Source organism: Orbicella faveolata, unplaced genomic scaffold (assembly GCF_042242905.1).
Source record: "Orbicella faveolata isolate gen_17 unplaced genomic scaffold, um_ofav_v1 contig_37, whole genome shotgun sequence".
In the NCBI taxonomy this organism is placed as follows: Eukaryota; Metazoa; Cnidaria; class Anthozoa; order Scleractinia; family Merulinidae; genus Orbicella; species Orbicella faveolata.
The window spans coordinates 3412207-3427030 of NW_028301566.1; the positions used below are offsets into that span (position 1 = coordinate 3412207).

The 14824-nt window shown below is 40.2% G+C and overlaps 7 non-coding genes across 7 annotated transcripts; 4 read left to right on the forward strand and 3 right to left on the reverse strand.

Annotated features, from left to right (window-relative positions):
* Nucleotides 1–10382: 10382 nt before the first annotated feature.
* Nucleotides 10383–10501, reverse strand: LOC149101633 (5S ribosomal RNA). Its single transcript, XR_016202877.1, has one exon. It is a non-coding gene; the product is annotated as a 5S ribosomal RNA (ribosomal RNA).
* Nucleotides 10502–10951: 450 nt separating this feature from the next.
* Nucleotides 10952–11143, forward strand: LOC149101634 (U2 spliceosomal RNA). The gene has a single exon (XR_016202893.1). It is a non-coding gene; the product is annotated as a U2 spliceosomal RNA (small nuclear RNA).
* A 227-nt stretch (nucleotides 11144–11370) lies between these two features.
* On the forward strand, nucleotides 11371–11534 carry LOC149101635 (U1 spliceosomal RNA). The gene has a single exon (XR_016202865.1). It is a non-coding gene; the product is annotated as a U1 spliceosomal RNA (small nuclear RNA).
* Nucleotides 11535–12424: 890 nt separating this feature from the next.
* LOC149101636 (5S ribosomal RNA) lies at nucleotides 12425–12543 on the reverse strand. Its single transcript, XR_016202878.1, has one exon. It is a non-coding gene; the product is annotated as a 5S ribosomal RNA (ribosomal RNA).
* A 450-nt stretch (nucleotides 12544–12993) lies between these two features.
* LOC149101637 (U2 spliceosomal RNA) lies at nucleotides 12994–13185 on the forward strand. The gene has a single exon (XR_016202894.1). It is a non-coding gene; the product is annotated as a U2 spliceosomal RNA (small nuclear RNA).
* A 227-nt stretch (nucleotides 13186–13412) lies between these two features.
* LOC149101638 (U1 spliceosomal RNA) lies at nucleotides 13413–13576 on the forward strand. The gene has a single exon (XR_016202876.1). It is a non-coding gene; the product is annotated as a U1 spliceosomal RNA (small nuclear RNA).
* An 890-nt stretch (nucleotides 13577–14466) lies between these two features.
* Nucleotides 14467–14585, reverse strand: LOC149101639 (5S ribosomal RNA). Its single transcript, XR_016202879.1, has one exon. It is a non-coding gene; the product is annotated as a 5S ribosomal RNA (ribosomal RNA).
* Between the last annotated feature and the right edge of the window lie 239 nt (nucleotides 14586–14824).

The following is a 14824-nucleotide window of genomic DNA, read 5'->3' on the forward strand; positions in this document are numbered from 1 at the left end:
AAACAATCATTAAGTTGCAGGGATGGTCACACTATAACATTGGAGAATAGTAACACATATTGCAAACATCAAAGTTGAAAACTTTAAGTTATAGATAGGCTGAAGTTTAAAAGTTCTTGCTGTGATGAAGCTCTTGTAAAATTGGACAGTGTGGTTTCCAAAAGTTTGGATGAAAATACTTCCTAAGTGCATTTGAAATTTGAATTTAGTTCGCTATAGTGGGCTCACTGAATTAACATGAAATTTTAGTCACTATACATGTATGTGTGTTATGTGACCAGGGGAATTTTTTTGAAAGGTATCAGGAAAAATAAAGTGCGGCTGATACATTTATTAATGTAGCTGCCAACTGCTTTTAACTTGATAAATTGAGGTGTGTCCTGACTGTCAATTTCTTAGCCAACCTGTTCAGACTTATTTTTAACATGAATGCCATCTTAAATATACTGAGAGAGAGACACACAATCCCAAGAGTTGATGAAATCTTGCAGAGTTTGTGCATGGAACACATTTGCAGAAGGTAACTGTACATTTTCTTATTGTATACAAGCATGAAAACTTGGCTGTGTTTTAAAAAGGAAATGTTTTATGATGCAGGATAAGATGGCGTTTATGTTAGAAATAAGTCTGTTATTTTTTGATGATAATTTGTGTGTGTATTATGTAGTTAACCCCAAGTCAGTTGTCAATTGCTCTACTCTTAGCCTGGGCCCTTCTCCATGATGTTGACAGTATTAGTATTATGTCTGGATGATGATGATGATGATGATTTTTATTATGAAAGGAAAGGCTGTGTCATAAACTGTTCTACAGCTAGGTACATGACAATTCTCCTGGTGGATTTACACCATATTATTTGATAAGAAGACTAAGGATAATGTCATGAACAATTCTGGTGGCTTCTTAAGAGTGTATTGAGGAAATATATTTCTGCTTTCATTTTGGCTCGCTGTAAACATTCTAACAATTTTGTAGTTTTTGTAGAAACCCTTTGTGTAAACTGCGAAATCAAATGAATGTCTGTTTTATATATGGCTGTAGTAATAGAAATTATCACAAAAGTCAACTGTAAAATTTCTACTTCTGCTTAATAGCAGTGTCCGTTATGAACAGGTATACCTGATTTTTTTGCTGAAAATGATGTGGTTGCCAAAAAGTGAGTCCTGTGCTGCCGTCTGCATTATTTAGGGTGGCTACTTGTAACAGTTGTCACGTTATTTATATTATGACGCAACCTTGGTGATTTCAGTCAAAGTAATAGGTTTTTATTCAATCTGATGAAGGCTTAATATTCAAAGGAGTAAGTTTTTGTTTTATGGGTTGTTAGTTATGCAGAAAATTTTGATTTGATAATGAGTGGATGAAAAAATAACCTGTAAAGCATATTTGATGTGGATAATGAAAACAGGTACCTAAGTTATGAAAATTTTTAAAATGTTAACTCTATGATCAATATCAGACTGTGTATTTGTATGTATGCCACCATGGGTCAGGGATGTCAAGGCCATATCGAAATTTTTTTTGGAAACAGTTTATTTTCTTGATACTAACATAAAACTATCTGGGCTTGAAAAATATTTGAATTCCAGCTTGCCCTTTGGGCAAGTAACAGTGAAATTTTGCTTGAGTGGGACACTTTCCCACTTGCCAAGGTTTTGAAATTCATTAATAAATCATGGACCCGAAAATGGAAGTTATTCACTTGCATGTTTGAAAGTGATAAACCTGTCTGAATTGCTTGTTATCTTCTTAGTTTTGATCACTTTCATGTCCGTGTACTTGCTTGCTATTTCCTGAATTATGCGTTGGGTATCTTTGAAAATCCTTGAGTTTGACTCCTAAATTGTTAAAGAGCATCTTGCCTAACTCCAAAAAAATCATTTTAAAGTGCATAGAATTTAAAAAGAAGCAGAATGAAAAACAATTTGGCCTCTCCTCTTCAGGTTTTGAAACATCCTAGGGTTGAATTTTTAAAGCTGGTGAGTGCATTACATTTTTTCATATGGGTTGAAAAATAGTTTCATCACACTCAATTTTGCAATAATAATTGTTTTTGAAGTAGAAGTAAGTTTAGTAAATGGTTTTTAACCCAGGAGTATCAGTAGTTCGTATAGTGTGATCGTACAGTGTGATTGTGTGAAGCTGGTTAAAAAGAAGGCTTAAAGCATCCAATCCTTGTGCTTTGCTAAAATGAATAATTTGGAAATGACTGACCATGTTCGAACTGAAAGCCATGCTGTATCAGACAGGGCGGCAAAATGGCAAAGCCTAACTCTAAATGGCACTACGAGTTGAAACCTCCGGGCAGCAGCATGCTAAAGTGTATACACTTGTGGGTTGTTCAAGCCTAGCATAGGCTGCAAGACTTAACTGCCAGTGATACATGTGTAGTAGGTATCCTTCCAAGCAATCTGGGCAAAATATTTGTTGTTGTTGTTGTTGCTGCTGCAGCAGAAATGAAATTGAGGTGTCATGGTAGGTGGATGGACAGGGTTTGGAAATTGAGCTCTTACACTGGTGATATTGAAAGAAATACCCAGATACACTGCTTCGCTTAAACTAGTTCGCTTCCGCGCGTGAAATATTGGAGTGGCATGTTTTTCATTGGAAATGTTTCCTCAAACATCACCCTCAAAAAGGGTGTGTGTCTGCGATTTTCCAGATGTTTTTTTTCTACACCCTCCTAAACTTTGATATTTTCAATGTGAACTTTTCCTTCTATTAAAGAGGCCATAACTTTGAAACGGAAGTGAAATTAAACAAAGCCTGACCCCTTTTGTGAAGGAGGTATCCTGGAACATACCTGCCAATTTTCAGCCAATTCAATCAGAAGATGCGCATAAACGAACTGAAAATTGTCATCTTTATATGCAGTTATTTTTTATCGAGAAAAAGATCAAAAACCTTTTATGATATTGGTGTGAATAGGTGTTAAAAATTCCCTCCGCATTGACAGATGTTGGCATGGGTCAGTTTAGCGCAATGATGGGTTATGACAACTTGAAATAAACAGATGACTACAATTCCGGCACGGAAACCAGTCGCAGTGAAATCGTCTGAGAAGCAACAAACTACAAGTTAAACTGCCGTGATTTCTATCACTTAAAAGATTTCATCGGCGGCATTGGTATTATGTTCCATAAGTTTAGGCTCCTTCGTTCTCAACACATTTTTGGAAACCATGCCTTGTGAAGGCAAAAAGAGGAAATCTTGAAGTCTATATTGTCAACATGTACATTTGCGCTTAACTCTGTTGTTGTTAAGTTTTGGAATGGTGTCTGTTCTCCAGCAATTTCATGTGATGAGCACTTGTTGTAGTTTGTCCTTCAGCTTCATTGGCGGGACTAGAGTCATCGAGTTTGTCCAACCATTCTTCTTGGTTTCAGTATGACCCACGGTTACTCAGAGCCAAAGATCTTGTTTGATGGTGAACCTGTGGGTTTCACCAGATTTTCGCCTCTTCGTTTTTTTTGAAGACAAAAATGGGTAAGAGTTTTCGTGCTGACATAAAGAAACTCAGACAATAACAAAAGCTAAATTGTGACGAAACAACCAGATTGAGAACAGTTCGCGTGCAGAAATGAAGCATCACACCGCAATTTGCATTACATGTGCCAAGTGGGGGTGAATTAGAGTTAGAGTTGTCAACATGCTGTAAGGGGTTAATGATATTGAAACATTTTTTTTTCTTGTTTATCTTAAAAAGTAAAAAAGCCTTTTCCCCCATTCTTTTTGCAAAATATTGATCTCAATCTTCTCAATTTGAACAGGCAAAAAGAGATTTTTCGAATTTTTCGTAAAAATCCACCTGCCATAATACCTTAAGAGAAGGATATGCTAGCCATTTTGGCACAAAATGAAGAGAAGGATATGCTAGCCATTCTGGTGTAGTAGACAGTGTTGTGTGCAACATATATTGATGAAAGGCTGAGTTTTCATTGTGTGTTTGAGTCAAGATAGAGTAAAGAATTAGCTGTGTTTCATTGAACTATCGCACATACTTATAATTTCAGTAATTACCCTACAGAAGCTTAGTGCACCACATTCTATTAACTGCACTTTGAAGACTAGCTTTAAAAGCTGCATTATAAATGAAAATGTTAGATTTGGAAATGGTTGAATCTAATTTTTTTTTGTTTTACATTTGTTAATGTCAGACAAAATATGTGTTAAAAGGATTTCTTTGAATTGTCATGCCACTCAGTAAAGTAAGGTGACACAGTGGGTAATGAAAATCATTGCTTCCTTGAATAAAATTATTGTCGTGAAAGTTATGGTACCCAAGAAATTAAAGGAAAAAAATTATGCCATTCACAGATCAGTTTCAAACACTGATTGCAGAAAATGGCATTTCCTAACTTGTATATTGTAGATTTCAAAATTTTCTGTGGGGAGGGGGGCATGCCCCCATTCCCCCAAAGATGAGTGGCCTTGTGGACTCTAACATGTCACAGCCTGGCCTACTCTTCCCACTGCAGACACATTTTGAGACCCCTGTTAGTTAGTTGGGTCTTGGGAATTGTTGGTGTGGTATTGTTGTTATATTCAGTAATGCATGTTTGTGTACATTTAATGTGGTTATTGTAATAAATTATAATTGAAGTGATTTTTTCTGCATCATCATTGTCATCATTATTTGGTACCCAGAAGAAGGCAATTCAATTATTTGCAATAAGGAGACCTTCAGATACCAACATGGTTATTGTGAATTTCTTTTGGTTTGGTTTGTTTGTTAGCGGTATTTTTTTTTGCTTTGTGTGAATTGATCAATGGATGTGATTGGAGTGAAATGTATTGATTTATGTGTTGTAAGAAATGAAATGTTAGGGTCTGCTCAAAGTCGTAGCCAGCGACTGATGCAAGGCAACTTGTTAGCCATTTTGGTTAATGTAAATATGGCAGTCTGTTAATCCTGGATAATACCTGTTTAGGCTTAGTAATCCCCAATCCCACCAATCCCCATAAATGTTGTTGGCTTGTGGTTAGGCTTAGAGACAGTGGGGATAAGTGGCTTGCATGGCTTGAATGGGTTGAATGGCTTGCTTGCCATAGCATAAATAACAGTTGAATTGCCATTCCCGTGACAACACCCTTGTCAAAAGTCAAATATCCCCATTTCCAACTGTTAAAAGTGCTCCTTAAGAGTTTTTCTTGTAACATGGTGGCTATTTGTGTATATTGTTGTAATTATTGTTGGTAGATTCAGTAGATTGTTGGCAGTGGATGATCCTTCTTGAAGACAAAACCTTGGAATTTTAGTTGCAATTCACGCAAGACCAGTGCTAATATTGTTATTATAGCTAGTGTAAACTGGCTCAACTACAGAATGTTTTTTTTTAACATTATTGAAGACAAGTTTAAGGAAGAATGCTTGGATAATTGTTGAGATATTATTGATTCAGTATTGTTCTGTTGAGTTGTAACAATTTATGACATCATAAATTTCTACATTCGCATAATACAGGAACTATTTAATATATCTGAAAGGAAAAAGGAAAAAGTTGTTGAGAGGAAAATACAATATTTATTTTTCTTGAAAAGCTTTTGAAATAAGCAGCTTTGAATTATTTATGTCTAGGCTCTTAACACTGAAACTGCAGTTGGTTTGAGATAGTTTCATTAGTGGGAGGTTAGCTTTTCATTGAGGTCATTGTTGCTGGCTTACATGGCTCACAGAAGTCATACGTGGGCATGGGCATTGCAAATTGTCTACTCTCAATAACAATGTATTAGTGTTTATTAATTTAGCAATAGCTACTGAAATACTAGTTAAGGTGCAACTTCTAAATAATACAGTCTATTGTCAAGCTTAGTTAAGTCTAGTACTAAAACCTCAGTCATCCTTAACACAAAGTCACAGTGAACATTGCTGTTGCCGAAGAAATGTCAAGTTGATTGACTTGGCTAGTTGAAATGAAGTTTGTCTTTAGCTCTGTATGATTCTCTTGGTGTAGCTTATTCAGTCTGTCTCTAGCAGAACAACATTCTATGCAAAAATAGCTGATTCCTTGTATACAAATAAGTAATATTATTGAATCTTGTAACAGAACTATTTATGTAGCATTTCATCAGAATTTCCTAATTGAGTAGAATATTGTAAACTATTGTATTGTGGCCCAGTGGAAGTTTCTGTTATAAACACAGAGTGAGTAAACTGCCTAGACATCAGCACAAAGTGATTGTTTTCAAGTGGTCTGCATAAAAATGTTGATATTCTAAAGAGTCTGCGTGATGCATACCTGATTGTAAATGTAAACCCTTTTTGTTCAGAAAGCACAGAGGGTTTTAGTTTTATAGTGGTGTTGAGTAAGGGAATGAAGTTGACTTTGAAGCTACAGAAAGGGCCATCTGTCTTGAACTGCATTCGTTTTGTTTGTTATGTTCTATTGAGTCAATGTTATTTAAACCTGCCTGTAAGGATCAACCTCTCCAGATTGGTCACCTATTGTCAAGGGTAGGTGAGTCAATAATATTATTGTGTCTGAGGTGACACACTTAGGTATTTGCATGGGGTCAGTTAAATGAGAGAATGGGATAGTTCATGTTAGGACACATAGATAGTTTGCTTTTAATTAGTGCTGTTTGCTTGCGGTTAGCAATTATATAGTCATGTTTGCGTACGGTTAGCATTTGAGGCGTGAAGGGGGAGGTGACGAAATGTGTCCTAACATGAATGATATGTTGAAAGAATGGTTAATGTTGTATAAAAAGGTGATATGCTATAGCAGGGCTGTCATTAAGTTTAGATTCACTCATTGCCCTTGTACCTGTAAGGAACTTGTTACTTTGTGGGTGAATTGTATCCAGAACAGGCAAGTTCACCTGTAACATCAAGGGCTGATCAAGGATGCTCAGGCGTAACAGATGTTATGGGTTTTGGACTCTTAATGACAGGCCTGATATTGCAAAATGGTATCATCTGAAGTATATCTGTCCTCTGTGTCACTGGTTATATAATGCTTGTGTTTGGTTTTTGTGTTATTCGTGTATTGTAATTGTGGTACATTGCTGTTATGCTAGAAGAAACATTTGTAAGTATTTTAATAGATTATAATTGATGGCATTGATGAGGGAATTTTTTTTTTGTCAATATCCTGGGAAGGTGAAATACAGGAGTTGTTGTCTCCAGGTAAGGATTTCTTTTTTTGTGTTGTGAAATTCTTGAAAGTGATGCAATGTTCGCTGTTGCAAATTTCACAGGATTTGCTATTCCAGTGAAGTGTATTATTATTTTAGTTGGAGTAACATGTTAATTGCATAAGCCTTAATTTAGTATGGTTGCTATAGCATGATTTGAACTTGGGCTGTATTACTTTTAGCAGGTCTGGTTTCTGGAGTTGTTTTCCTGTTGATTTCACATGATTTTTCTGAAATGTAATTATTTGGATTGTAATATTAGTTGCAGTTTTTGTTGATAATGCACAGTACGTGTGTTTATAAAGAAGTCAGCTGTGTGATTTAATTTATTTAGGACATGAGTATAATTTTGTGCTTTGTGAAATGAGAAGTTTAGGAAGTGTTGGTTTTTCATGTGGGTTGTATTCCAAGCAAAACAGTCATTTGGATGCAACATTTGGTCTTTGAATTGTACTGTTAGGTGCAACAAATTTGTAGGAAGGCCAGGGATGTTTTAGAGGAGAGAAAGGTGCAAAACAATTGTTTGCACTTAGAAGCTGATGAAATAGAATGTGAATCATTGTTGATTACCATTGTTGATGATAAGAGTGGAATTGTGATGTTATATAGAAGTGTAGTATGGTTTCAAAAGTTGCGAAATGTTATGCACCAATAAATTATAGATGTAGTGAGTTTCATATGTAGTTATCGTACTGGTTATAGAGCTTGTATTGATGTCCTAGCAGTTCTTGCAGTTGGAATTGGAATGTTGTGTTTTGGAGTAATGTTTGTTTTTTCTGTATAGGCGAATAACACAGCTGTAAAGTTGCTGTTTGTGGGTGGGTTGAAATCTATGAGATTGTTTACTGAGGTGTGATGCCCTGTACAGGTCTTGACTTTTAGTTTGTTTTTAGACATTTTAGCGTAGAAAGAGTGGAGAATTTATGAATGCATCAACAAGCCATCAAGATGCGTGTAACATGATTGCTAACAATGAGGCAGTTGTTGCAGTGTATGTTTGTCTTGTGATGTGTGTATGCAGTTACCCTGCGATTATATAGGAGTGGTAAATGTTATATGTAGTTGTAAATGGCAGGTTTATTCTGCTTTCAATTTTATGGGTAATTTTGTATTCGAAAAATATATTGTGTTGAAAGTTGTGGTTTTTATTTTGTTATTTTCTTGAAGTTTTGTCATGTTTGTTAAGGGAAGGAGGGTCAAGTATTGGATGTATAGAAAGAAAGAAAGAAAGAAAGAAAGAGAGAGAGAGAGAGAGAGAGAGAGAGAGAGAGAGAGAGAGAGAGAGAGAGAGAGAGAGAGAGAGAGAGAGAGAGAGAGAGAGAGAGAGAGAGAGAGAGAGAATTACTTTGAATGAACTCCTATGTGTACCATGAATTGGAATTCAAAGAATGAGATTGTAAGTATGCAACAATGGAGAGAATGCAAATGATTGAAGGAGTTTGTGTTGTGCCTTGCTCTTCAGCTGTATGGGAGTTTGTGTTTTGTTGTTTAGGATTTGAAATTAATTTTAGTGTTGTACAGTATAGAAAGTAGAAGTGACTATTGTAAAGTTATGTTATTTTTGGAAGCAGTGATTGTAGTGATGGCATACTTTATAATTTGTTTTTATCGTGTGGATTAAACGAATGTTCAAGTGATTCTGTTTGTAAAAAATTTCGTTGTATGTTGCTATTGACAGTAATTCAGTGGTTAATTTGTGCATGGTTTTTTGATTTTTTTTTTAACGAGATTGATAGTTGAATAGTTTGTAAAAGTGCTCATGCATATTGTGGAAGAAATGTATCGGGAATTTGTTTTATTCGGTTAATTTTGGTGTATTTTGGTGTATTGTGTTGTAATCACCCGGGAAGTACTGGGACCAACTGTAACGCAATGAACTGGGTCGAGGTGTTCAAATTTCTGCGTCTGCGCTGTATCGTCCTCTTTCGTTAAACTGTACATTTCTGTACAGAAGGTTTCACGGCAGCTCTTCATTATTTCCAGGAATAGAGAATCTTCGCTGGAATTTCTGCCATGGTTTCCACATTACCGCTGTTTATAGAGTTCCTGGGACATCATTAAGTCCGGGATGGATGAAATGGGCGCTTATTGCTCAAAGAACCGAGCTTTAAGCAGAACGCGAACGAGTCATTCGACAAGTTGCAGCCCAGCTTTATAAACAGCGAAGAGTCTACAGCAGGAAAAAAATCGCAGTTAATATGAGTTTCGGCCTTGAAAGAAACGGTAACCGAGCTTTTGGCTTTTAATTTTTTCCTCGCTGGAGACTTAATATTTTCTTCATTTCTTTATGGCTAGCATGTTTCCCGCTCAAACTACATCAGTTACCCACAATGCAATGCAGGGGTGGACACTACCCGGAAGTGCAAGTGTTGGCCCTGTGAATGGTGGATGGTTAATGATTGACGCTTTGCTTTGTTCGTCAGTTGGCCGGGCCGGGCTGGACGACTGGGCACAGTGAACAACGAAGGAACGTGTCAAGCAAGCAAGCCAAGGATTTCCAGCTGCAACTGAAAAGGCGAGTGCGCTGGAACTCGTGTTGTCATGCATCTATGTTGTACTGAACTGAAGAAGGTGGCTTTTCCGATTTGCGTTTGTTTCGGCAGGCGGTCAATCATTGACTCGATCCCCGCCAAGTTTGTCCTCGAAGTAACGTTCGTCGACTTACAGTATGGAAAGAGCAAAGGACAAGGAAAGTAACAGGAGAAGTGCTGGCCAAACCGTGAGTTGATTTCTACCTTACGATTGTTGTGTTGGTGGTTCGTTGACTAAACTAGACAACGGTCCGAGCCTCCGTCATTCTCCAAGTCAAGTCATGAATAGAATTGTTTTGACGGCTCGAATTCGTGTCGACCGTTAATATGCAACGGCTCGCGTGTGTTGTTTGCTTTGCCGTTGTTGATCGGGCGCATTTCTTTGGGAATTGGCGTAGTTTTCCGCACTTTTAGCTGCTTGAAAACCGTTCGGCAAGGCAGAATATCATTTTGCTTCGAATTATTTGATGTCACACACGCCAATTTGATGTCATAAATAACCGTTTCGCACGCGAACGTTAGCGCGCGAGACTTCGATTCTAATTTATCCCGCGATCATTTTAAGGGTACTTTTCATGTTTTCTAGCTATCTTTTGAGTCTCCTGAAATGTGTAAAAAGTTATTTGTGCTTTCCAGCCACTGGAATAGCCAAAGGTTGTAGTAAAAGAAAGAAAAAATGAACATATGCAAAATAAAACGGCCGAGAAAATGAAAAGTCTACAACACGGGGTATTCCCAGGCGGTCACCCATCCAAGTACTAACCCCGCCCGACAGGGCTTAACTTCGGTGATCGGACGAGAACCGGTGCTTTCCCTGTGGTATGGTCGTAGACAAGAGAAAGGGGTGAAAATTTAGTCTTTTAAACGAGCCACCAAAGCAAAAGCAAAGCAATAATAGCAACCAGCAATCTTTTAGCAGGCATTTCTTGACTTCTCTGCAAGTTGTATGCACGTGGAGAGCGAATGTTGATAACGTAGCCGTTTTTTTTTCTGCCTGTGTCTGTAGCGCTATCTTAGTAACGGAGTCATTACGGGTCTTTAACATGTTGCCTCGTTTTGGAGGGCAAAAAGGTGTTTGATCTCACTCACCCCTGGAGGCACGTTATCAACTTTGCTGCTGATTTTTGTGGACTTGTGTTGTAGAACAAGTGCGTCTACGACGGCAACTTGCTCCATGGCGTCGGCCTACAGTCGGCTCCAGGCCCCTCGGCGACAGCATATTGACCACCATATCTCAAAGGGGGAAACCCTGGACCACCCTCCTAGGGAAGGGAAGGTCCGGTATCGCTTCTCGGCCTTTTGGCTAAGATCAAGTGTAGTATCTGTTCTTATCAGCTTAATATCTGATACGCTGCTCATTGAGCAGCTCATATATTAAACTGATTTTTGGAACTGGGCTGTGGAAAAGAGGCTTGCCTCGTCCCAGCCACGGGTTGCCTCGGTATAGCACTACCTCCGAGTGCGGCCCACTTCCCCTCGGGGAAGAAACCTTCATTCAATCAAAGAAAGAAATCAAAGAAAGCCTCCTCCTGACACTAATGTCTGGCGTTTTTCTCTGTCGACAGGCACAGACTGAGGAGGGAAGCTACTCTAGAGCCGCCTAGAAGTGAGGCTGGAGGTTCTAGCACGCCCGCAAAGCACTACCACAAGGATATAGAGGTAAGGAGGTTTGCCTTTGACGGCCCCCGCGTCAAGAATTTTCATACTTACCTGACGCGGGAGGTACTGTGATCAAGGAGGCAGTCCTCTCAAGGCGAGGCCCTTTCATTGCACTTCGATCGGGTTGACCCTTGCGATTACCCCAAATGTGGGTAACTCGAGCGTATAATTTCTGGTAGTGGGGGCCTGCGTTCGCGCTCGCCCCCGAAAAAGTGCAAGTGTTGGCCCTGTGAATGGTGGATGGTTAATGATTGACGCTTTGCTTTGTTCGTCAGTTGGCCGGGCCGGGCTGGACGACTGGGCACAGTGAACAACGAAGGAACGTGTCAAGCAAGCAAGCCAAGGATTTCCAGCTGCAACTGAAAAGGCGAGTGCGCTGGAACTCGTGTTGTCATGCATCTATGTTGTACTGAACTGAAGAAGGTGGCTTTTCCGATTTGCGTTTGTTTCGGCAGGCGGTCAATCATTGACTCGATCCCCGCCAAGTTTGTCCTCGAAGTAACGTTCGTCGACTTACAGTATGGAAAGAGCAAAGGACAAGGAAAGTAACAGGAGAAGTGCTGGCCAAACCGTGAGTTGATTTCTACCTTACGATTGTTGTGTTGGTGGTTCGTTGACTAAACTAGACAACGGTCCGAGCCTCCGTCATTCTCCAAGTCAAGTCATGAATAGAATTGTTTTGACGGCTCGAATTCGTGTCGACCGTTAATATGCAACGGCTCGCGTGTGTTGTTTGCTTTGCCGTTGTTGATCGGGCGCATTTCTTTGGGAATTGGCGTAGTTTTCCGCACTTTTAGCTGCTTGAAAACCGTTCGGCAAGGCAGAATATCATTTTGCTTCGAATTATTTGATGTCACACACGCCAATTTGATGTCATAAATAACCGTTTCGCACGCGAACGTTAGCGCGCGAGACTTCGATTCTAATTTATCCCGCGATCATTTTAAGGGTACTTTTCATGTTTTCTAGCTATCTTTTGAGTCTCCTGAAATGTGTAAAAAGTTATTTGTGCTTTCCAGCCACTGGAATAGCCAAAGGTTGTAGTAAAAGAAAGAAAAAATGAACATATGCAAAATAAAACGGCCGAGAAAATGAAAAGTCTACAACACGGGGTATTCCCAGGCGGTCACCCATCCAAGTACTAACCCCGCCCGACAGGGCTTAACTTCGGTGATCGGACGAGAACCGGTGCTTTCCCTGTGGTATGGTCGTAGACAAGAGAAAGGGGTGAAAATTTAGTCTTTTAAACGAGCCACCAAAGCAAAAGCAAAGCAATAATAGCAACCAGCAATCTTTTAGCAGGCATTTCTTGACTTCTCTGCAAGTTGTATGCACGTGGAGAGCGAATGTTGATAACGTAGCCGTTTTTTTTTCTGCCTGTGTCTGTAGCGCTATCTTAGTAACGGAGTCATTACGGGTCTTTAACATGTTGCCTCGTTTTGGAGGGCAAAAAGGTGTTTGATCTCACTCACCCCTGGAGGCACGTTATCAACTTTGCTGCTGATTTTTGTGGACTTGTGTTGTAGAACAAGTGCGTCTACGACGGCAACTTGCTCCATGGCGTCGGCCTACAGTCGGCTCCAGGCCCCTCGGCGACAGCATATTGACCACCATATCTCAAAGGGGGAAACCCTGGACCACCCTCCTAGGGAAGGGAAGGTCCGGTATCGCTTCTCGGCCTTTTGGCTAAGATCAAGTGTAGTATCTGTTCTTATCAGCTTAATATCTGATACGCTGCTCATTGAGCAGCTCATATATTAAACTGATTTTTGGAACTGGGCTGTGGAAAAGAGGCTTGCCTCGTCCCAGCCACGGGTTGCCTCGGTATAGCACTACCTCCGAGTGCGGCCCACTTCCCCTCGGGGAAGAAACCTTCATTCAATCAAAGAAAGAAATCAAAGAAAGCCTCCTCCTGACACTAATGTCTGGCGTTTTTCTCTGTCGACAGGCACAGACTGAGGAGGGAAGCTACTCTAGAGCCGCCTAGAAGTGAGGCTGGAGGTTCTAGCACGCCCGCAAAGCACTACCACAAGGATATAGAGGTAAGGAGGTTTGCCTTTGACGGCCCCCGCGTCAAGAATTTTCATACTTACCTGACGCGGGAGGTACTGTGATCAAGGAGGCAGTCCTCTCAAGGCGAGGCCCTTTCATTGCACTTCGATCGGGTTGACCCTTGCGATTACCCCAAATGTGGGTAACTCGAGCGTATAATTTCTGGTAGTGGGGGCCTGCGTTCGCGCTCGCCCCCGAAAAAGTGCAAGTGTTGGCCCTGTGAATGGTGGATGGTTAATGATTGACGCTTTGCTTTGTTCGTCAGTTGGCCGGGCCGGGCTGGACGACTGGGCACAGTGAACAACGAAGGAACGTGTCAAGCAAGCAAGCCAAGGATTTCCAGCTGCAACTGAAAAGGCGAGTGCGCTGGAACTCGTGTTGTCATGCATCTATGTTGTACTGAACTGAAGAAGGTGGCTTTTCCGATTTGCGTTTGTTTCGGCAGGCGGTCAATCATTGACTCGATCCCCGCCAAGTTTGTCCTCGAAGTAACGTTCGTCGACTTACAGTATGGAAAGAGCAAAGGACAAGGAAAGTAACAGGAGAAGTGCTGGCCAAACCGTGAGTTGATTTCTACCTTACGATTGTTGTGTTGGTGGTTCGTTGACTAAACTAGACAACGGTCCGAGCCTCCGTCATTCTCCAAGTCAAGTCATGAATAGAATTGTTTTGACGGCTCGAATTCGTGTCGACCGTTAATATGCAACGGCTCGCGTGTGTTGTTTGCTTTGCCGTTGTTGATCGGGCGCATTTCTTTGGGAATTGGCGTAGTTTTCCGCACTTTTAGCTGCTTGAAAACCGTTCGGCAAGGCAGAATATCATTTTGCTTCGAATTATTTGATGTCACACACGCCAATTTGATGTCATAAATAACCGTTTCGCACGCGAACGTTAGCGCGCGAGACTTCGATTCTAATTTATCCCGCGATCATTTTAAGGGTACTTTTCATGTTTTCTAGCTATCTTTTGAGTCTCCTGAAATGTGTAAAAAGTTATTTGTGCTTTCCAGCCACTGGAATAGCCAAAGGTTGTAGTAAAAGAAAGAAAAAATGAACATATGCAAAATAAAACGGCCGAGAAAATGAAAAGTCTACAACACGGGGTATTCCCAGGCGGTCACCCATCCAAGTACTAACCCCGCCCGACAGGGCTTAACTTCGGTGATCGGACGAGAACCGGTGCTTTCCCTGTGGTATGGTCGTAGACAAGAGAAAGGGGTGAAAATTTAGTCTTTTAAACGAGCCACCAAAGCAAAAGCAAAGCAATAATAGCAACCAGCAATCTTTTAGCAGGCATTTCTTGACTTCTCTGCAAGTTGTATGCACGTGGAGAGCGAATGTTGATAACGTAGCCGTTTTTTTTTCTGCCTGTGTCTGTAGCGCTATCTTAGTAACGGAGTCATTACGGGTCTTTAACATGTTGCCTCGTTTTGGAGGGCAAAAAGG